Source organism: Schistocerca americana, chromosome X (assembly GCF_021461395.2).
Source record: "Schistocerca americana isolate TAMUIC-IGC-003095 chromosome X, iqSchAmer2.1, whole genome shotgun sequence".
Taxonomy (NCBI): Eukaryota; Metazoa; Arthropoda; class Insecta; order Orthoptera; family Acrididae; genus Schistocerca; species Schistocerca americana.
The window spans coordinates 244,300,115-244,320,894 of record NC_060130.1 but is presented as its reverse complement, the minus strand read 5'-3'; the positions used below and the strand labels follow the sequence as shown (position 1 = coordinate 244,320,894).

Below are 20,780 nucleotides of genomic sequence, written 5' to 3'. Positions count from 1 at the left end.
GGGAGCCCAGGGCAAAGGATGGAGGAAAGGAGGGGGGGGTGAGCATCAGAGCTGATAGGAGAGATAAATGGAGGGAGAGAGGGCATCATCCGGGAGGGTGAGTTGATGGAAGCCACCTTGGGAAAGGAGATAAAGGGTGTAGAGACGGAGGGTAGGGGGGACACAACAGTGAAGGCGTGGCAGGGGGTGGGGACGGGAGAGGAGAGGAGCAGCCAGGGGGTGAGGGAGGAGATCAAGGCGGCGGGAGGTGTAGAGTATACGGAGACATTCGAGAAATAGGAGCAGATGGGTGAAAGGAATGAGGTCATAGAGAATCCGCGTCGGGGACGGGAGGCGCATACGGAATGCGAGGTGGAGTGCATGACGCTCAAGGATCTGGAGGGACTTATAGAAGATGAGGGAGGGGGATAGATATCCAGGTGGGACTGGCATAACAGAGGATGGGGCGGATTAAGGATTTGTAGGTGTGGAGGATGGTAGATGGGTGCCACCCTCATGTCCAGATAGAGGAGTTTGACGAGTCGGAGGCGGTTATGGCTTTGGATTGGATGGAGCGGAGATGAGGGACCCAGGTGAGGTGACGGTCAATGGTGAGGCCAAGGTAGGTGAGAGTGGGGGAGAGGCGGACAAGAAGGGTGCAGACGGTAAGGGAGAAATCCAGAAGCCAGAAGGAGCGAGTGGTACGACCTACAATGATTGCCTGGGTCTTGCAAGGATTGATTTTCAGGAGCCACTGGTTACACCATGTGGCAAAAGGGTCAAGGTGATTCTGAAGAAGGCGTTGGGACCATTGGAGGGTAGGAGCGAGGGCAAGGAATGCGGTGTCATTGGCATACTGCAAGAGGTGTACTTGAGGGGGGGTTGGGGCGAGTTAAGATGCAGGCGATATGTGGACGACACCTTTGTTATCTGGCCTCACGGTATTGCATCGCTAAATGTTTTTCTTGAGCATCTTAACTCGCTTCATCCCAACATCAAGTTCACTATGGAGATGGAGAAAAACAGCGAACTTCCATTCCTGGACGTGTTGGTATGGAGAAAAGATGGCACATTAGGTCAACCAGTGTACCGTAAACCAACACACACGGACTTATACTTACAGGCCACCAGCTGTCCCCATCATTCACAACGAAGTGGCGTACTTAGGCCATTGGTTCACAGAGCACAAGCCATATCAGACTGACAGCTTATCCAATGAGCTACTCCATCTGCGTACCACTTTCCAACAAAATGGATACTCCGAACGGGAGATTTGCTGTGCCTTACACCTGAAGTGGGTTACCCAACGTGAGGAACTGGAAGAAGGCGAAGAACAAAGGGGAATGGTCATCTTGCCATACATCGGCGGTGTCTCTCCAAAAATAGGAAGATTATTGAAGAGGCATAAAGTTAAATGTGTCTTTCGTCCGCCGGCAAAACTCAGAGCTCTCTTGGGCTCATCTAAGGACAGCCTTGGCCTAAGAAGACCCGGTGTTTACGAGATTCCTTGTAGCTGCGGCATGTCGTACATCGAACAAACTTGTCGCACTGTAGAAGAGAGATGTACTGAACACCTACGCTACACTCGTCTGGAGCAACCAGAGAAGTCTGCAGTGGCCGAGCATTGTCTCAGTACAGGTCATTCTATGAATTATCAACACACCAAAATTCTCGCATCGACGAGTTCGTACTGGGACAGTGTTATTAAGGAAGCAGTGGAAATACGTAGCTCGACGAATCTTGTAAACAGAGACACGGGCTTTCAGCTCAGTACAGCTTGGGATCCAGCAGTGGCCATATTGAAGTCGCATCGAGCAGAGAGGAGTACTATTGGTCATACGACGGATTATGATTCGCCAGCAACATAAATATTCTGTTGACAACGAGAGGATAGTCACGCGCCTACGCGAACGCGCATTTTTGCTTGCTGCTTCCGACAGAGGCCGTTGGGGCGGCCGAAGGCAGCGCAGAGCAGCAGCGGCAGCCTCCGAGCTTGCGGCTTCCGACAGAGAGGTCGCTGGTGCGGCGGATGGCAGCGCAGAGCAGCAGCGGCAGCCTCCGCACGTGCGCCGAAATCTTTGGTTCTTCATCCAGTAGGTGGCGTTGCTGTCCTTCCAGCTATCGGTTGATAACGTTGCTATTGACCATAGAATTTGGTGTCTCCATGCATGAGTTCCTTCCTAAGACTGACATAAATAGGGGCTTCTACCCGGACCTGTGGAAAACCACCCGTATCCTGATGTTCTCCAACCCAACAAGCCTCCATCTGATGCCTCTTCCTATCGTCCTATCTGTTTCACATCGGTGTTCAGCAAGCTCTTGGAATCCATCCTTATCCGGCGCATCCATCACCACCTCCTCCTCAATACCCAATGTGGCTTTCGACCTTCCTTCTCTGCCTGGTCGGCATTTTAACTCCCGTCGCTCCTCCATTTTTGTCTCCCTCGTCCTCGAAAAGGCCTACGACCGTTTGTGGCATCCCGGTCTCCTGTTTAAACTCCAAACCTATGCCCTTCCTGTCAACTACATCGGTCTGATGGCCTCCTTCCTCTCCTGCCGCTCCTTCTATGTTACCATCCATAATGCCAATACCCACACCTTCTACCACTCTGCAGGTGTGCCCCAGGGCTCTGTCCTCTCCCCTCTGCTCTCCTCTACCTCCTGTACACGGCAGATATGCCCCACTCCCCCACCCCCGTCCAGGCACCTCTTGCAGTATGCTGATGACACCGCATTCCTCGCCCTCGCTCCTACCCCCCCAACAGTCCCAACGCCTTCTCCAGAATCACCAGCGGAAGAGTCTAGTCACCGTTAGCAGTATCACGTTAAAACAGGATGTATCCTCCCTTATATGCATCAAATACGCACAGCACAGTCCATTTACGGCAATAACAATAACTTGGTACGTAAATGTGCTAAATACACACACAGTCGTTGCTATGTTGATGAAATTAAGATATCAAATATGAGAGGATTATGCTGAGGGTATTTCTTATAGCAAATTAATTGCGAGAGGCAAAGTTAAATAAAATGTCGAAGTAAGATACTCTGATAGCGTAAAATGATGACATCATAGCATAGTCTGTCAAAAGTTAATCGAGTGGCACCAAATCAGGAAACTGGCAAATTGGTAGGAAATTCATAGTACTGGCTGTACAACTGGCAAACTGGTATTAGTTAAATCTGGAAATTGGTAAAATTGGTAGGAGAGACCAAGATGCAGATGTACCAGCTAAAAGCATTCAACACTTTATATGGATGTGGGTCCATTCTTGCAGATGCGCATTTACATTAAAATATTTGAGTGCTGTATATTAATGATTGCCACAGATAGACTGAACCGCTGACGTCCATTTGTTAGAGTATGACTTTGTAGCGTATTTCTTCGACACATACATGTCGCAGCCGTGAACTTGCATTTTTGCAGATCTCAGTCTGTTCCTACACATGCGCATTTCTACCGAGTCAGTGAGTGCTAAAATTAATAACTAAATACTTTTGCTAATCCCAGCTTGTCGGAACTTGTCACAGGCGATCATTCTGTCTAACGCCACGTGTAAACCATCGGCTATGCTCCTGTGCAAGTGTTTTATTAAAGCACCAGGAGAGAGATATTTATTCATCACAAAACCGTCAAATAAAGATATTAGTGAGTTATGGCTGAGTCCTACAAGCATTGTTATTTCGTAGATCTCAAGAAAAAAAACAGTGTATCAAACACAAACTTTTATCTACATGTCTATAGTTTTAATTATTTAACAATCGAATCGAGACACTGTTGCAAAGGAGGTGGTATCACTTCTTGCACCATATGGTTGGTTTATTTTGTATTTTAAGCTTAAATTTATTACTACAGTGTTTGCCCTGCATATACAAGGAAGACGTTAATTGAGTAAGACGTTAATTGAGTAATGTTATGCCTGTGACTTTTTTTAGATATTGTATCACAGCAGTACGGGTACAGTGAAAATGACTTTCCCCTGTCCATTACGTGTGACCAGATGTAAAAAGTGATGCTTGCCTTTAACACCAGGGGGGGAGGGGGGGGGGGGACATTGGAACTAGAAAGTATAGCAAAGTTTTACTAATTATCAAAGACTCGACGTGATGTACCTGCCCAAAGCAAGACAGCCACCACGTGAGTACTGAGAATGCTGCATGTGTCTAAGGTTACTGTAGCTGCTCCAACTAGTCTAGATTTTTGAGATGTGATCGCTCCTACAGCCAGAGTATCTACATATGTATCGCCGATCTTTTACATTTAACTCCAGTGCGATGTCACATTGTTGCATATTCCGCACATATGCCTTGCATACATCACACGTACTCAATATAAACTGCATATACACCACACATATGCCGCATATACACCACACATATGCCGCATATACACCACACATATGCTGCACATACATCACGCCACACACAATGTGAATACCTTTGAGGCCCAGAGGCTGTTGCCAGGCAGGCATCAGCCATGAACCACTTCTTGCAAAGTGACACACTTCTTGCTAACAGCCACAGCTGCGCCTTCTACCAAATGTTAATCAGCACACAGCCACACAAATTCAGTGTGCTCAAGCCACCTATAATAATTAAAACAGTAAAAAGTTAACCATCTGAGCATACAGCAATGTCATGAATGAAGGTAAACATCAGTCATTGCTGCTGTTATGCAAGTTAACATCACTGCATCAACGAGTTGTTTGGTTTTGGTATAAAAGCTTAACACAAAGATGGCACTTATTAACAAATGCCGATATAGTCATAGCCAGAAAACAAAGTAGCTGTATTGCTTACCTTGCATGTGTGAGTTCCATTTTTTCAGAGCTTGTCGCTCTTTTCCGTGTATTTTTCATATGAATTGATTAAGATGTGTATTTTTTGAATTATGCAGAGAAAGTGGGAAGATTTGTAGTGACAAGATTTGTAGTGACAAATGCTATGTAGGTGCAAGTTCTGTGACGTATTTACATACATGACAAACCCTTTGAACAATCCTTGTGCTACTGCGCATTAAAGCATGTGGTGAAATTTCATCAGCAAAAGAATATCTTCCTGCTTTAGGATATAAATACAGAGACCAGTAACTAGGTAACCTCAGTTAGTTCGAAGCCATATACAGATACCACCAGTCTTATACTAGAACTACATTGAAATAACCCCCAATTGTGGTAGCTAATGTTGCTCCTGGCACTCATCGCATGCATTTCCTGCCGCCTTCAACGAACGTGTCAAACGTGGGAAACCTAATGACACTTTCACGCTTCACTAAGTACACTTTGACCTATTTGCTACCTAAGCAGATAATTATTACCAAATGATGAGCTCATGCTAAAACACTTTATTGACAACACTGGAATGTAAAATTCATGATGATGGTGGGCTTTGTTGCTTGTCTGTAACAGCTTGCTTCTGCTGGTAGATCAGTACCTGTATCACAGGATGTGGCCACTCAATCATACGACTATACAGCGCCATGGGCTTGTAACTTATGACGATGTAGTAACAATAACTTTCGACGTCACGTTCGCATTGGCGAATTGCTGGTGTCAGGTCAGCATCACTTTACATCAATTATCGATCATGTGCTGTTGCTCTCCATTCGAGGCCTCTGCTCTGTGATGAAAGGATTAGGTGCTGTAATACGAAGCAGAGATAAAAAATGGCAAGGTAAGATATTTTGGCATTGCAATGTGACATCATAGCAAGTTCCCCAAAATGATGGTAAATATTAACGTAAGATACGCTGAAATTATGGTGTGTGTGAATTCTACAAAAAATGAGTGTCCTCTAGGCGAACTACCTGTTATGGAACCTAAAAATTGTAGCCAGTATCACTATGCTTAATGGGTTTTGTATTTTAATTGACACAATCAGCAGTAAAGTAGTAGACGTATTCTCTAAATGTTCCACAAATAACCGCTCTAAGAATAAGACTGTGTAATGAATTTACATTAAACATTCAGGTAATGTTAATATGTATTAGTAATCACATATGTTAAGAGTATTTGTTAGATTGTTCGATGTAGTAGTTCGATTAGGTAGTAGCAAGACTGATTTCACTTTCTTTTTTGCAAGTCTTAGTCTGTCCCAACACACATACATTTTTGTTGAAGCTCCAGCTTGTCAGGGCTTGTTGCAGATCAACATTCCATCTACTACAGTGTGTTAACTTGTGTCATTACGCTCCTAGTCTCAGTTAAGTGGTACCAGGACCTTGCTATTCGTCAACACATATAATTTAACTGCTAGTACCTGACAATGTTACTTAATCCACTTCTCTAGGGGAATTGTGTATGACTGGAGGGCTATCCTACTTAAATGGTTGTCAGTATTACTGTAAGTAATGGATGCATTCAAGTTTCTTATCTATTAGGTATTTTTCTGTAAGCACATAACAAATATCGAGACTGTTGGCAATGCTATGAGCAAACTCAGTATGTAGGTAATGCAATAGTGTGTGTCAAAATTAGGCACGCTGTCCTATCGACAGTATATTACTATTAATTCAATGATGTCACATTGTTGTCTGTAAGCACTACGAAGCATTACAATCGCCCATATTCTTTTTGTATACGTCACAATCACGTCACCCTCCAAGACTGTCAGCTGAACTACCCACTGTAATCACCTTCCAGATGGGTAAGAAAAACGCCATTTTATAATATGCGTATTGTTTATTTTTTTCCATGTGCTATTCGAGTGTGAAATGACTTTAATGCACATGTGAAAAATCTGTTACTCGTAGCACAATCTGCCCAAAAATATAGGGACATCTCCACAGTAGTGTGGTGGCTACAAATGCTATAAAACAGCCTCTTGATAAATTAATATTGTCTATGACAATCAGGTTTCGGAACACTGGAATAATGTGCATCCTGCTTCCATGCATGTGTCAGCACCACATCTTAACCCATACCTACAAACTAACTTAGAGAGACCGTACAGCAGCATGATGTCACACAGCCAGCAGCCCTATACTGAATGCATTTTGTGAAGCACTTTCTTCCCCTTCTTGTTTAAACTCATCGCTATGCCACATGCACACAGAGGTGTCCTGGTCTTAGTGATATGTTCAGATATCACACATGAGTGTTACACTTAGACTTCCCTTCTTGATGCAATCTGTCCCTGTTCCAGTTTAGCGATACATAAACGACATGAACTCTAAATATTCAGACACTGTGACCTAAATGTATCGTTTGAATTCGAAAAGTTTTCGATGGGCTGCCTCTTGAAGCACAGCTCCAAGATAATGCAGCCACAGAACATTTGAGGACATTGCACAGGTACCATTAATGATCACGCCAACTGTTGGTTTGGCTAGGATGCATTTCTCGCAGTGCTCTACATGTGGTTAGTAGTGAATAAACAGTGGCTGTCTTTTAACCATATGTCCATGTAAACACAACCTGACAGTGGTTGCTCATTCAAATTGAAGTGGAAGGCATCACATGCACTATAACAGCTCAGTGCACAAGGACATCGCATGCATACTGTCCAGTCAACTACCTAACGTGAAGTGCTGGATAGAAGTTCCAGTCTATGCCAGCAGTATTCTGTTAAGATGATTCTTAACTCCCTCTAACACCACGAGCCACATAAAAGAAGAAGAATCTGTGACACATGTGCAGAATTAGTTAACTGTGGGAGTTCAGGCAGGAACATCTGCATGTCCTCTTCTGTAACAAAAATAACAAAGCCCTAAGTATAACAACATATGCACATATTACAACTACTATTATTACTAATTTAATTATAATAATAATAATAACTACAGAAATCTGTAATTATTGACACTTGTTCAATTACCCGAAAGTTCCTAAATGCAATATAACATATACCGTACAGTTAAAAGGAAGTCACGCTTGATCAAGGTCCGCGTCACCTTCCATTTTTAACCAGACATAACGTCTCGGACAAGAAAGAAATAATAATAATAATAATAATAGTAATTAGCGATCGATGGACAAATTACTTATTGGTAGTCTTCTTCTTCCCAGCTGATTTCTGCCTCTGGTGTGTTCCATCCTCAAAGTGCAGACAGCAAATTATGACGCTCACACAATCGAATTATAAAAATTAAAACTGCTCGACAGGTGGGGGCTGAGCTTGCACACCGTTGGTCGAAACGCCAGTGCTCTGGGGCCCAACAGGGATATGTATGCAGCACGATGATGTTGACACAGTTGGGTATTTGGCTCGAGTTAGGTATTTGTACAGAAATTCTTAAAAAAAGTCTTCTAGCTGCTGTGTTTCCCACGCTAATGAGAAAGAGACCTTTTTATAAAGTGCTGTGCTTATAACTTAAGGAATAACACGTTTATGTAACAAAATAATACTGAAGTTCTTTATTTATGTGCGTATAACGGCAGAACCTATATAATTCCAACTGTTTCCACCACCGTTGCGATCCCAGTTGTTCGAGTTTTCTATTAATTAAGCAGAAGTTGACAACTCACTAAATGTGCTGCTTAAAGCAACTGTTATTTTGTAGAGGGAGCCGGCCGTTGTGGCCGAGCGGTTTTAGGCGCTTCAGTCCGGAACCGCGCGACCGCTACGGTCGCAGGTTCGAATAATGCCTGGGGAATGGATGTGTGTGATGTCCTTAGGTTAGTTAGGTTTAAGTAGTTCTAAGTTCTAGCGGACTGATGACCTCAGATGTTAAGTCCCATAGTGCTCAGGGCCATTTTTTGTACAGGGAAGCTGCAGCGTTCAAGATGCATTCGATAAAAACGTTATACTGCCAAAGATCTAACAAGTTAGGCCCGTTTCACACTGGGACGCTTGTGACGGTCGCCAGTGTTGGTCACCGGTGACTGTGGTGAACACTCGTGGATCACTGGTGTCCGACACCGCAGGTGTTGCCAACTGATTAGTTAGTGAAATGGACTCGTACAGGGGTAGCAACAAAATTTCGCTAGAGTTTTATGGTCCAAAAAATAAGGTACTAAATTTGAAAAGAAAACATACAACTTACCAATTTTGTTTCTCTTACATGCTCTTCTCATTCCAATCAGGCACAAACTTCGTTATAATCTCTTGCCACGCATACGTTTTCATCACTTTGTTGCTATAGTCGCTTTTCACATCCCAAATAGCAGGACGACTTTCTGCTTCACTTATAAAATCTTCCGTGTTAATCAAATCTAAACTCATGGCTACAATGTGTACCGTATAATGTACAATGAATGTTTCGCGTCACTGTCTCGGAAATGACTGCCTGTCGGTTGGCAAATCTGCAGCGCTGTGTCTGTGACCTGTGTCCCAGTGCGAACACTCGACCAATTCAAAGTAATGAAGATCCGGCCGTGACTGCTGTGAACACAGTGACCTTGTCCGTCACGTGTGGCGAGAATGAGTCACTGCTGGGTCACAGTGGCTCGGTGAGACAGTGTAGTGTCACAGTGTGAATGCTCCAGTTCAAACGAATGTGTCTCTGTCTGTGACAGTCGCTGGTGACCGTCACCAGTGTGCCAGTGTGAAACGGGCCTTAGAGAAGGGTGAAAACCGGAACCACGTCACTGCATAAAATAAGTAGCTGTTCACTGTATTTCTTCAAGTATTTCAGTCCACAAACAAAGATTTTAACCACTGTGAACATACGTACATTAATGTAATATCTTTAACTTTTTTGTCATGTCGTTGTCATTTGCATGTAATATTATGTTGATAAATATGACTTAGCATCCATCAACGAATAATTACAACCATTTTTCATGCTGCATACGTTTCGTCTTACAAACCAAGCAACAGTTGTATAGCACATGCAGGATGTTGGCAGAGTTTCGCTATTACAGTGTAAATGCATACAGATTGAGTAAAAGTGTGTGAAGTGATATACCAACTGGCCATCAAAATGGAAGCAGACCGATGGACACTAACAGAAAAAACGCCGCCCATACTGTCGCAGCAAGTACAAAACTAAAAAATTTTGGATCCATATCGACAGATAAACAATACTCATGGCGATACGTTAAAGCATGTTCCTTTCTCTTGTCAGAGAGCCAGCACTCATTATGCTAGAAATTGGTATGTAACTTCCGGAAAACCAAATGAAGATGAACCTGAAAATGTTCGAAAACCGGTTCATGGAACAATAAATGTGACTGGTTGCAGTTTTATGTATTTGAAAACGATTGATGATTGATGTACATATTTGTACATATGTTCTGTTGTTGTACTTTGTTTTGTGTACATTGAAGTATTTGTTTACTTGTGTAACAAAAAAATGGTTCAAATGACTCTGAGCACTATGGGACTTAACATCTATGGTCATCAGTCCCCTAGAACTTAGAACTACTTAAACCTAACTAACCTAAGGACAGCACACAACACCCAGTCATCACGAGGCAGAGAAAATTCCTGACCCCGCCGGGAATCGAACCCAGGCGCGGGAAGCAAGAACGCTACCGCACGACCACGAGCTGCGGACACTTGTGTAACAAGGCTTATTTCACCTATGTTCTCCTTGCCATGTACCTTAAGCCATATGGTATTCTAAGATTTTTGTCAGGGTGGAGAGTCTTGACAAATACTTGCATCACACTCAGGAACATTTCCGAAACTTCAGTAGCGTAAGATCATAAGTTTTTATTGTGAATGAAAATCTAGTTGCTGGATGGAGAGTAACATCTTTTTCTATGAGTATTATAAAGCAAGTGACTTAGTTTTTGTTATCAGCAACAGCCATTCCTACGATAACTTTTTTTTTTCTTTCTGGAAATTGTAAATGAAATAAGATTTCACATTAGGAAATACGGATTAAAGCAAAAAGGTCTAATTTGCTGTGAGCAGATAGTTTCTGTTTTTAAATTATTACTTCAAATTATAATATCGGCCTTTGTATGCAAAGAAAAACGTGGAATTTAATCTAAGAAACAGTGTTGGTATCCTTTTGTACATGAGTTGTGATTTTGAAAAGCTTGAAACTATACATTGAGCAGATGATAAACTAATTCCAGAGGAAGCTACTTTAGCTAGGTAGAGTCTTAAGTATTCATTTCATAAACTTATCATCCAACAATTTAGTTGTATACTGGACTAGCTGGATTATTTAGGTCTAATGTACATTATCTGTGAGTCACAGTTTCCATATTTGAGTCTTGTAACACATAGTTTACTTCACTTATTTGAAATTCAAATACAAATTTAACCACATGCTGCATACAATAAATATAAGTGCAAACTTGTTCTAGAACGTTTTTCTCTTAACCCTGTTCTCTGAAAGTAGTGGGTTATGTGTCATATATCTCCAACTAATTTTGGAACTTTCTGTAGTGGATGTATGTTACGTATAGTAAAGGGTGCATTAAACCACATGAAGACTGATTCTAAACTGAACTTTCCAGACCATATATTATTATTCTGAATGTCACACCATAGACTGACTGGGACTAAAGTACCACATATTTGTGTGTACGTACTACATTCATTGATGAAAGACGATGTCACCCGTAATAATCAGAGGTAACATCATTTCTGGCTGTAATTGCTGAACATTAACTGTAGGATGTTATTGCATAGTCACATGAGACATTATCTACCACTATACCAAACATGCCAAGTTGTTCTGACAGTGTGTATCATGATGGAGGTTTGTTTAAATTGCTTCACTGTTGCATTTCTATGGTATTCTATCTCTTTGGTTGTTGCCAACTAATTAATACATGTTTGTAGTATTTGTGATCCATCCATCCATCCATATCTCTCTCTCTCTCTCTCTCTCTCTCTCTCTCTCTCTCTCTCTCTCTCTCTCTCTCTCTCTGTCTGTGTGTGTGTGTGTGTGTGTGTGTGTGTGTGTGTGTGTGTGTGTGTGTGGTTGGTTGGTTGGTTTGGTATTTGTATTTGTTGTAATATAGTTAGGCATATAAATGCAAAATTTTTTATTTTTACGTTATCATTTCTTTTATTAGGTTGTGTGTGTTGGTAAGTGATTGGTCAGTTATCACCTGTTTCTCTGTAGTGGCTTTCTGGATAAGGTAGTTTTCCTGCAATGGTATAAGGCATTGCTTGTGATTAATTGTCCGAATGCGTTTCATGTCCTTTTCTAAGTCAGAATGATGGTTATGGTGCTTTTAGTGTTCTGCAAATTATTTGCAATAGTTTGTTTCATACCTCCAACATCTGTTGGGTTCTTTCTAACGTGTTTTAAAATACATGAATGTCATTCTGATGTACACTGCACCACAACTTTGACATTCACGTTTTTACACACCTGAGCCCTAGAATTTGTCCCTCTTGATTGTTGGTTGGCTTAATTTTGTTTAGGGATTTTGCACAGTTTTATATGCTGTATGGAGGACCTGTCTACTACTACTGTCTCTATTAATTACCACTCTGTGTGTTAATGTATGTGTGTAAATCTTAGTATACCATGTACTTTGTTTCTGTGTGGTGTTGTCATGTGTATGTCTGCCGTGTGTAGTTGTGGGCTTGGGACTTCGAGAGTTTTCCTACATGTTGAATGTTATAGAATGTTGAATGTGTTGTGTTCGTTTTGTATTTGTGTTTTAATTTTTCGAGTGACTCTGTGTATTGCACGTGTATCATTCTCTTTGTTCTTAGTTGTTTGTGTGATTGTATACACTTATTTTTCATAATTTCTCCTGTTGAATGGACTATTGTTTATACTTCATATCATGTGTGATAGTGTGGCTAGCTTCTGGTTGTATGATTGGATGTGGAATGTATTATTGTGCCTGTTGGTTTTCTGCAAATATTGAAAGCATGTTTGCCATTTTCCTTTATTAATGTTATGTCAGTATTAATTTGTTCTTCTTCTTCGAGTCAGAACTTAATGTTCTGATTTTGTTGATTTCTGAGTGCAGTTTATCTGCTTCTTTTGTTTATCTCAGCTACCAGACAAATAATATCATCCACATACCTATACCAACACATGATTTCAAAACTTTCATTAGTGGCTATCATTTCAAATATCTGGTTTCCTAATGATTGCTGAAAATGTTGGCTAAGGTTCCTGATACTCAAGTTTCCATGGGTATTCCATTGTTTTGCAGGGAATATTAATCCTCAAACTGGAAGTAGTTTTGCTCAGTGATTAGTTTGAGCATGTTTGTTATTTCTACAAGTGCGTCTGTAGTAAGGTTGGTGTGAAATGTGAGATTTTGTTCTATGTTTTTTTTTTGTTTTTCTTTTTTTTTTGTTTCTGTGATAGAGATGGAAGTGTAATTTTTTTAACCTAAAATGAAATCACTGAGGTTGTGTGGTATCTCTATATTCAGTAGCTATTAATTGTACTGTGTTTTTGACTGTTCTGTAAGTTTCTGTTTTATAGTACTTTACGATAATTTTTTTGGAAATGTTTAGCCATGTCGTATTTCAGAAGTTTCCTGAAGATTATAGTTGGTCTCATGGGTATATTGTGCTTGCGAATTTTTGGTTGGCTTCAGAGTGCCGATGCTTGTGCTTTCTTAAACAGAATTTATGTTGATCTGTGAGTGCATGGTGAAAGATTTTAAATTCCGTTTTCACATTTGCCTAAAATCGTCTGGTAGGGTTTGATTGCGATGTTTGTATTTTGGTGGCATTTATGTATTTCTGGGTTCTGTGTTTTTTACTGTTCTTTGTTCGTGAGTAAAGTTACAATCACTCTGCCTTAATATATCACAAAATTCATTATATTCGGTTGCAAGTTATTACACATGGAGAATTATCTGGGGCTAGAGGTGGGTGAGGAAGGAACTCAGCTTTATCCTTCCAGAGCAAAACTTTTCGCCATTCATTTAAATAATTTTACAGAAATCATGGGTGGCCAGATAAAGATTAGCACTCTGCTCCTCATGAGTCTAGTGCCTTTCCAACTGTACCACCTCACTTTGACTTAAAATAAGCATTATTTACACTTTAATTACGTCCAACTCCATTGGAGAGTTGTCAGTATGTCTGACTGACATATGGAGGACCTAGATTCGATTCCCTATTTGAGCATAAACTTTTGTTGTCACCTGACAAATTGCTTCAGTGAGAATTAGTAGCTGTAATGTCGCATAGTTTATAACAGCTGGGACAGCGGAGTACTGATCACATGCCTCGCTATACCCTGTCAAAACGATGTTGTTGCCACAGAAAAACACACTGACTACAATCCATTCATCATAAGAATAAACCTGATGTAAACAAATACCAACGCGATGATTGGTCAGAAGCCATATCACACGTACACTGGTGTTGTTACGCTCTTGGAAGTAGGTCCTACTTATGTATCAGATATCTTACTACTAAGTTACGTTAAATGAAACTTTAAGATATTCAGTTGTATTAACAATCATCAAAGTTTTTCTTAATCATTTCGTAGTTGTTATTTCAAAAGTGCTGTACAGTCACAGCCTCTGCCGCGTTGTGCTCTGATTGACGCGCTGTTAATGCGCAGTGTGAAAATGGTTGAGGCTGCTTTCTGTTTCGCAGTAAAACACGCGCGTTGATCACGGTTACAAAGTGCCAAGAAATAGCCTGTTCTTAATGTTTTTCGGCTTTGAAGCTTTCGCAGGGTTGTATATAACAAAATTAGTAAACAAAATAACATTGAACGTGGGGTGCAATCGGTAAAGGACTATGAATCAAATTCCGTTATTAGTGCGGTGGTTCGAATCTCGCCAGCCTTTTTTTTCTCGTTCCATGTGAAATACCTACAACTCGTAATTATAAAACTAATCATAATTTTTATGAATAATGCACGTCTTCTTGTTTCTAATTAAGTATTTGACGCGAAATTCCTGTTTCCATTTCAAATACAAATTCTTAATTATCGATGTTTTATGAAACACTGTTCATAAAAGCTGCTTAAATTAAGAAAACATAACAATTTAATTTTTTAAGGTAAAAATGAAAAATCAGATCGTCTCTATTTGGACTGCATCCATCGTTTTATACCACAGAGTTAGATAAGCATCGTAGAAACATGAAAAGTGATCATTTTCACAGCATCGAAAACATCATACAAATGCTGCATTTTTACATTTGCTACTGTACCATTACAATACCAACCCAACAGAACCCATCCGGCGGCAAGTTACGGGATCTGGCCCGAGAAGTAACAAGATTGTTAAGCTGTCAGACGTACTGGAACTAACGCACGCAGCTTTTTCACACGTCTCTGCCGACGCTGGCGGCATATAGAACGGCTCGTCATAAAAGAAGAGGAAATGCTGCGCCGGGTTGGCTTCGTAGATTCTGTTGTTGATAGGCTCGTTATCAACGTAGCAGGCGATGCTTCCAGAACTCAAATATATTTCTCGGATTCGGATAAGGAAGGAGCTAAGAGATAACCAGACGACTGACTGTAATACCTTCAGTGGCTTCAATAATTAACTATAGAGTGGTGTCCTTCAATACTGTCTTACGTTACACACAGCTTACATACAAAAATTACTTGTGGTTTAGACAGGAATTTTCATCATTCTTGTTTTTCATTACAATAGTACTTTAGCGAAAAAAGATAACGTGTTGCAGTTTTCGTCTAGTCGTCTGAGGAGAGTATTCTGGGAGATATGCAGTGTATTATTTCATTCTACTTAAAAATTAAATGACGTTCTAAGCTGTGTTGCTCCTCTGCTCGTCTCTTTTTACGTGGGAACTGCAAGTGGCCATATAACTTGAGGCTATCTGTACCAGCTGGCCGGCCAGTGCTGTCCTAGTTAAATGCGCCGGTAAAGCAGTTGTCCTGTATTGTCGTGGTCGGATATGGTGGACTGGATTCTTGACGACTATATGCCTGCCCTCACGTTCCCATTCAGTCTGTGGGGCTCCTTCCGTTTTGGAATGTATCTTATTTCCTGAATTTTACGTGTACTAGAACTCGGCAGATATCAGAAGTAATTCGTTGCCTTAAGCAATGTCGATGTGCGCGTAACACACAGCACAAAACGTACCCTTATTATCTTACTTGACAGTACTCGAGACAGCTTGGCTGCAGTTCCACGTGAAAGGGAAATCCAATGAGGTTCCAGCAAACGCGGAAGAATACATAGTGCAATGTTTACACCAAGTTTATTTTAATTATGAACGGATTATAGACAGGTGCTCTTGAGACCGTAATAGACGAGTTAGTAGTTTCCACTGCATGAAAAAAGAAAACGAAGCACTCTGAAGAAGAGGATGAAACGAAATGAGACTTTATGGGTTGAGAGGGTATGTGATGTTATTGTAGTGATTGCAAAATCTACTCAGATTTACAAAGAGTTTGGCCGTACGAGCCAACTTATCAGTATGACGTTGCAGTCCCTCTGGCCTGGATACATGCAGTGATTCAGATGTGAAGGGTGTGTCATAAAGCCCTTGTATCCTCTCTCGAAGCAAACTGGCCCACACCATTTGTAACTGGCCTCTGATATCCTGAATATTTTCACTGGAATGGAGTTGACGTTGACCTGATCCAACATACGTTCTATCAAAGACAAAATTGTGCATATGGTTGGCCATGGGAGTATTTCAACATGACACACACACAGTCCATAGGAACGTGTGATGTGTGTGGATGAGCGTTGTCCTGTTGTAAAATAATACCACGATGCAGTAGCATGAGAGGTAACACGTGAGAACGTAGGATGTCCGTGACATGCCGTTTTCCGAACACAGTTCCGTCAATCACTACCAGCCATGACCAGAAGTCATACCTGATGGCTCCCGTACCATAACGTCAGGAGTAACACCGTTGTGCATCTCCGAAACATTGGAAGAATGGTACCTCGTCAGAGGTAGCTGCCATACTCACCGACGATAGTCACCTATGTGGTGCAGAACCACGGGTCATAGCTGGACACAATGGCGTGCCATTCATCAGATGTCCATGCTTCCTAGACATGATAGCTCTCTAAATGCAGCCGGTTGGTTGTGGCGTTAACAGCAGCCTATGCATTGGGAGGTAATTCCCTAGTCTGGCTGCAGCTAGTTTCCAACCAGCGGTTAAGAATAAGACAGAATATCGCAGGAAACCCATTACTTGTTCTTGGATGGCAGGCACAGACGTGAAAGGTCACGATGTGCTGTTTATTCTCTCATGTCGTGGTCGGATATGGTGGACTGGATTCTTGACGACTATATGCCTGCCCTCACGTTCCCATTCAGTCTGTGGGGCTCCTTCCGTTTTGGAATATATCTTATTTTCTGAATTTTACGTTTACTAGAACTCGGCAGATAGCAGAAGTAATTCGTTGCCTTAAGCATCGCTGCAGAATGCGATGGCAGCCAGTAGGAAGCTGCTTCCCATTAAGGTACTAGTGACGCGTGGATCATTTGGCGTGGAAGTGAACCATGATAGTGGGGAGAAGTACACGAATCCTGAGAGTGAATCTCGCATGTAGTCAATACGTATGGGAACCACAAACATTCTGGGGTGAAGCACAGAATTTTCTTTATTACATATTAGTTGTTATAGTCTACTTTTGACACAGAAAATACTAGGAGCAGCCTGCGTGTCATCAGGGCTTTAATACCATAATACGCAATGCAGTAAACAGTTAACTCAGTAGACAAATGAATAATGTTAAATTACCGAAGATGTACGAAGATGTACGAAGAGCATCGAAGTTTTTCGATGTAAGAAAGGGATTTCGATCACGTGACAATCTCGCCAGTCGGCGATAGGATGTATTCGGATTATGTGATAGTTGGTTTTACCATGCCCTCGTTTTTTTTATAAACTTTTTGAGAGGAATCATCTCAATATATTTGTTTCTGTGTTACGATGTTTGGTACTAAAGGCATCGTAATGGCATCCCGACACTTGTTTCAAGTAAATTAGCTATTCGCATGGGCACTTTTAATCACAGGCACTCCATTTGCATCTTCTGAAGACTCCAGTGTGCTGCAAGAACTGCTTCGAGGAACAACATCTACGAGAGACTCACAGAAAACAGATAGGAGGAAATTATACTCGCCGATTCCTCAAAATAATCCACAAAAGGGTTACCTTAACTAGTGCAGTCTCGGCTGGGAAGCCATGACCAGTTATGTTGTACGTCCCCTATACCTCTCTCCATTGAATAGCAGCTAAACTGAGAAACTTTTATATCGATTTAGTGCAGCGAGGGGATTTTACAAGTCCAACATCAGGCCGCTGTCACATCTGAAAGCCCACAAATCTGGGTATTGCACGATTAGGGCAGCAGGCTCAATGGAGACACAAAATGAGGGACACTTCGAACTCTGTCAGGTGCTGATAACGTAGTCCCACATCTCCGTGTGCTTCATAGTGATCACTCAACAGCCGGCCGGTGTGGCCGTGCGGTTAAAGGCGCTTCAGTCTGGAACCGCGTGACCGCTCCGGTCGCAGGTTCGAATCCTGCCTCGGGCATGGGTGTGTGTGATGTCCTTAGGTTAGTTAGGTTTAAGTAGTTCTAAGTTCTAGGGGACTTATGACCTAAGATGTTGAGTCCCATAGTGCTCAGAGCCATTTTCTGGGAGGTTGTAGGGAACATCAAAACAAATATTTTTCCCTAATGTCATTTTTGCCTATGAGGAGTATTTAAACCGGTAGAGGAAGATTTCTCTGGCGGCAAATTAATTAAACCAACAAACAGTTTTCCATTTTTTTATGACCAAGAGACAACAACTAGGTAGCAGATACGGCCCAATTAAACAGTCTCTAACAATACCGACCCACACATAGGCCCTCTAACTACTGAAGATCGTAATACGGCCTCTATCAACTGAAGAGCGTAATACAGCGTCCAACGGTTTAAATAACCCTCGTAGGAAAAAATTATATTAGGGAAAAATATTTGTTTTGATGTCCCCTACAACCTACCAAAGTTTGTCGGTTTAAATACTTTTCACCCTGTATATGTATTTACACTGATACTGGACCGCGTCGTCTTGGTGCTTCACTTTTCTTTGACTGGTAGTGGACTACGTTGGTGAAGTAATACTTTAATAGTATGGTACAGTAGATGATGAGTTCCCAGGCCTCGAAAGACATAACGATTAGGCAAGATAAACAAAACAAATTTTGTAGCTGTTTCCTTTGAAGCAAATTGAAATAAATTGGCAGCATTTACTTTTTTTACATATAGAATATATTTTACGGTAATTTCATGTTTAGTATAAGCTATATACCCTTGTGAGCCAAAAAATTATGAAAAAGCACTCCGTCTTCAGGCCACAAGTGGCCCATCGGGATCATCCGACCGCCGTATCATCCTCAGATGATGATGCGGATAGGAGGGGTGTGCGGTCAGCACACCGCTCTCCCGGTCGTTATGATGGTTTTCTTTGACCGAAGCCGCTACTATTCGGTCGAGTAGCTCCTCAATTGGCATCACGAGGCTGAGTGCACCCCGAAAAATGGCAACAGCGCATGGCACCTGGATGGTCACCCATCCAAGTGATGGTTTTCTTTGACCGAAGCCGCTACTATTCGGTCGAGTAGCTCCTCAATTGGCATCACGAGGCTGAGTGCACCCCGAAAAATGGCAACAGCCCATGGCACCTGGATGGTCACCCATCCAAGTGCCGGCCACGCCCGACAGCGCTTAACTTCGGTGATCTCACGGGAACCGGTGTATCCACTGTGGCAAGGCCGTTGGAAAAACATTATGACCAATTGCTTAATAGCATGTCGGTCCACCTTTGTGTTTTAATACATAAGTGAATCTGTGTCGCATGGATTCGGTAAGTCCTTGGCAGGCTCCCAGAGGTACAGAGTGGCAATTATTCAACTATATGAAAAAAAACGTACATTAGTTACAAACTACGGCGTGGACACACTTTATTCAACATGTAAACGTCACTGCAGATATTCGGATTTAGATAGACATGTTCGATATGCCTGCCTGCATCATTGGCGATAATGTGGCGCAGACGAATAGCGAAATTCTGCGTGAACCGCTGAAGTGTCGCCACATCGATGATGTCGATGGCCTCCTTAATGGCTGTTTTAAGCTCATCAATGGTTTTGAGGTTATTGCTGTATACCTTGTTTTTAAGATAGCCCCACAAAAAGGAGCTGCATGTGTTCTAATCCGGAAAATATGGCGGCCAATCGAGATGCTTGCCAGTGGCCTCTAGGTATGCCAAAGCCAGAATGCGGTCCCCGACGTCCTTCTCCAGGACATCAAACAGTTTCCTGCTTCGATGGGGTCGAGCCCAGTCCTGCATGAACTACATATTGTCAAAATCAGCATCACTTTAGATAATGGGGATGAAGTCATCTTCCAAAACCTTCACGTGCCATCGAAGAATGTAGCACCGATTATCCGTGACTGGTCGTTGAGCACCACAGTCAGCCGTTGAGGTTGAAGAGACTTCTCGATCGCTAAACGCGAACTCCCAGTCCCCCAGATGCGCCAAGTATGCTTATTGACGAACCTATACAAATGAAAGTGGGCTTCGTCGCTAAACCAAACCATACACGCAAATGCTTATTCCCATCATGCCACACGGCCATCCGTGCAGTTTGAACATCCTGACGCAAACAGTTCAGAAGTTATGACGATTTTATTTCATCTAGTTCAATAACTGTCACCCTGTATGGTATGTGCCACCATATGTCTTCGCACAGGTCACACGATTCCCATACACCACGGACCGGGTTTTTGGGCGAGGGCATCACGCTCGATAGTGTCCCAGATGTGTTCTGCACAGTTAATCCCAGTACAGTTAGGGCTGTGCCTATCAAAAATAAAAATTGTGGGTGATGTTCACGAAACTACTGTATTTATTCAAAATAGTCTCCCCCTGAATCAATACACAGCTGGAAACGTCTTAAAAAGGTTTTTAAAGAGTCACTGTAGTCCTTTTTTGGAGTTGTGTTTAGTACTATAGTACAGTTTTCTTAGATG

The 20,780-nt window shown here is 41.9% G+C and overlaps 1 pseudogene; it reads right to left on the bottom strand.

Moving 5' to 3' along the window:
- Positions 1-19,410: 19,410 nt before the first annotated feature.
- On the bottom strand, positions 19,411-19,527 carry LOC124557543 (annotated as a pseudogene).
- Positions 19,528-20,780: the final 1,253 nt, after the last annotated feature.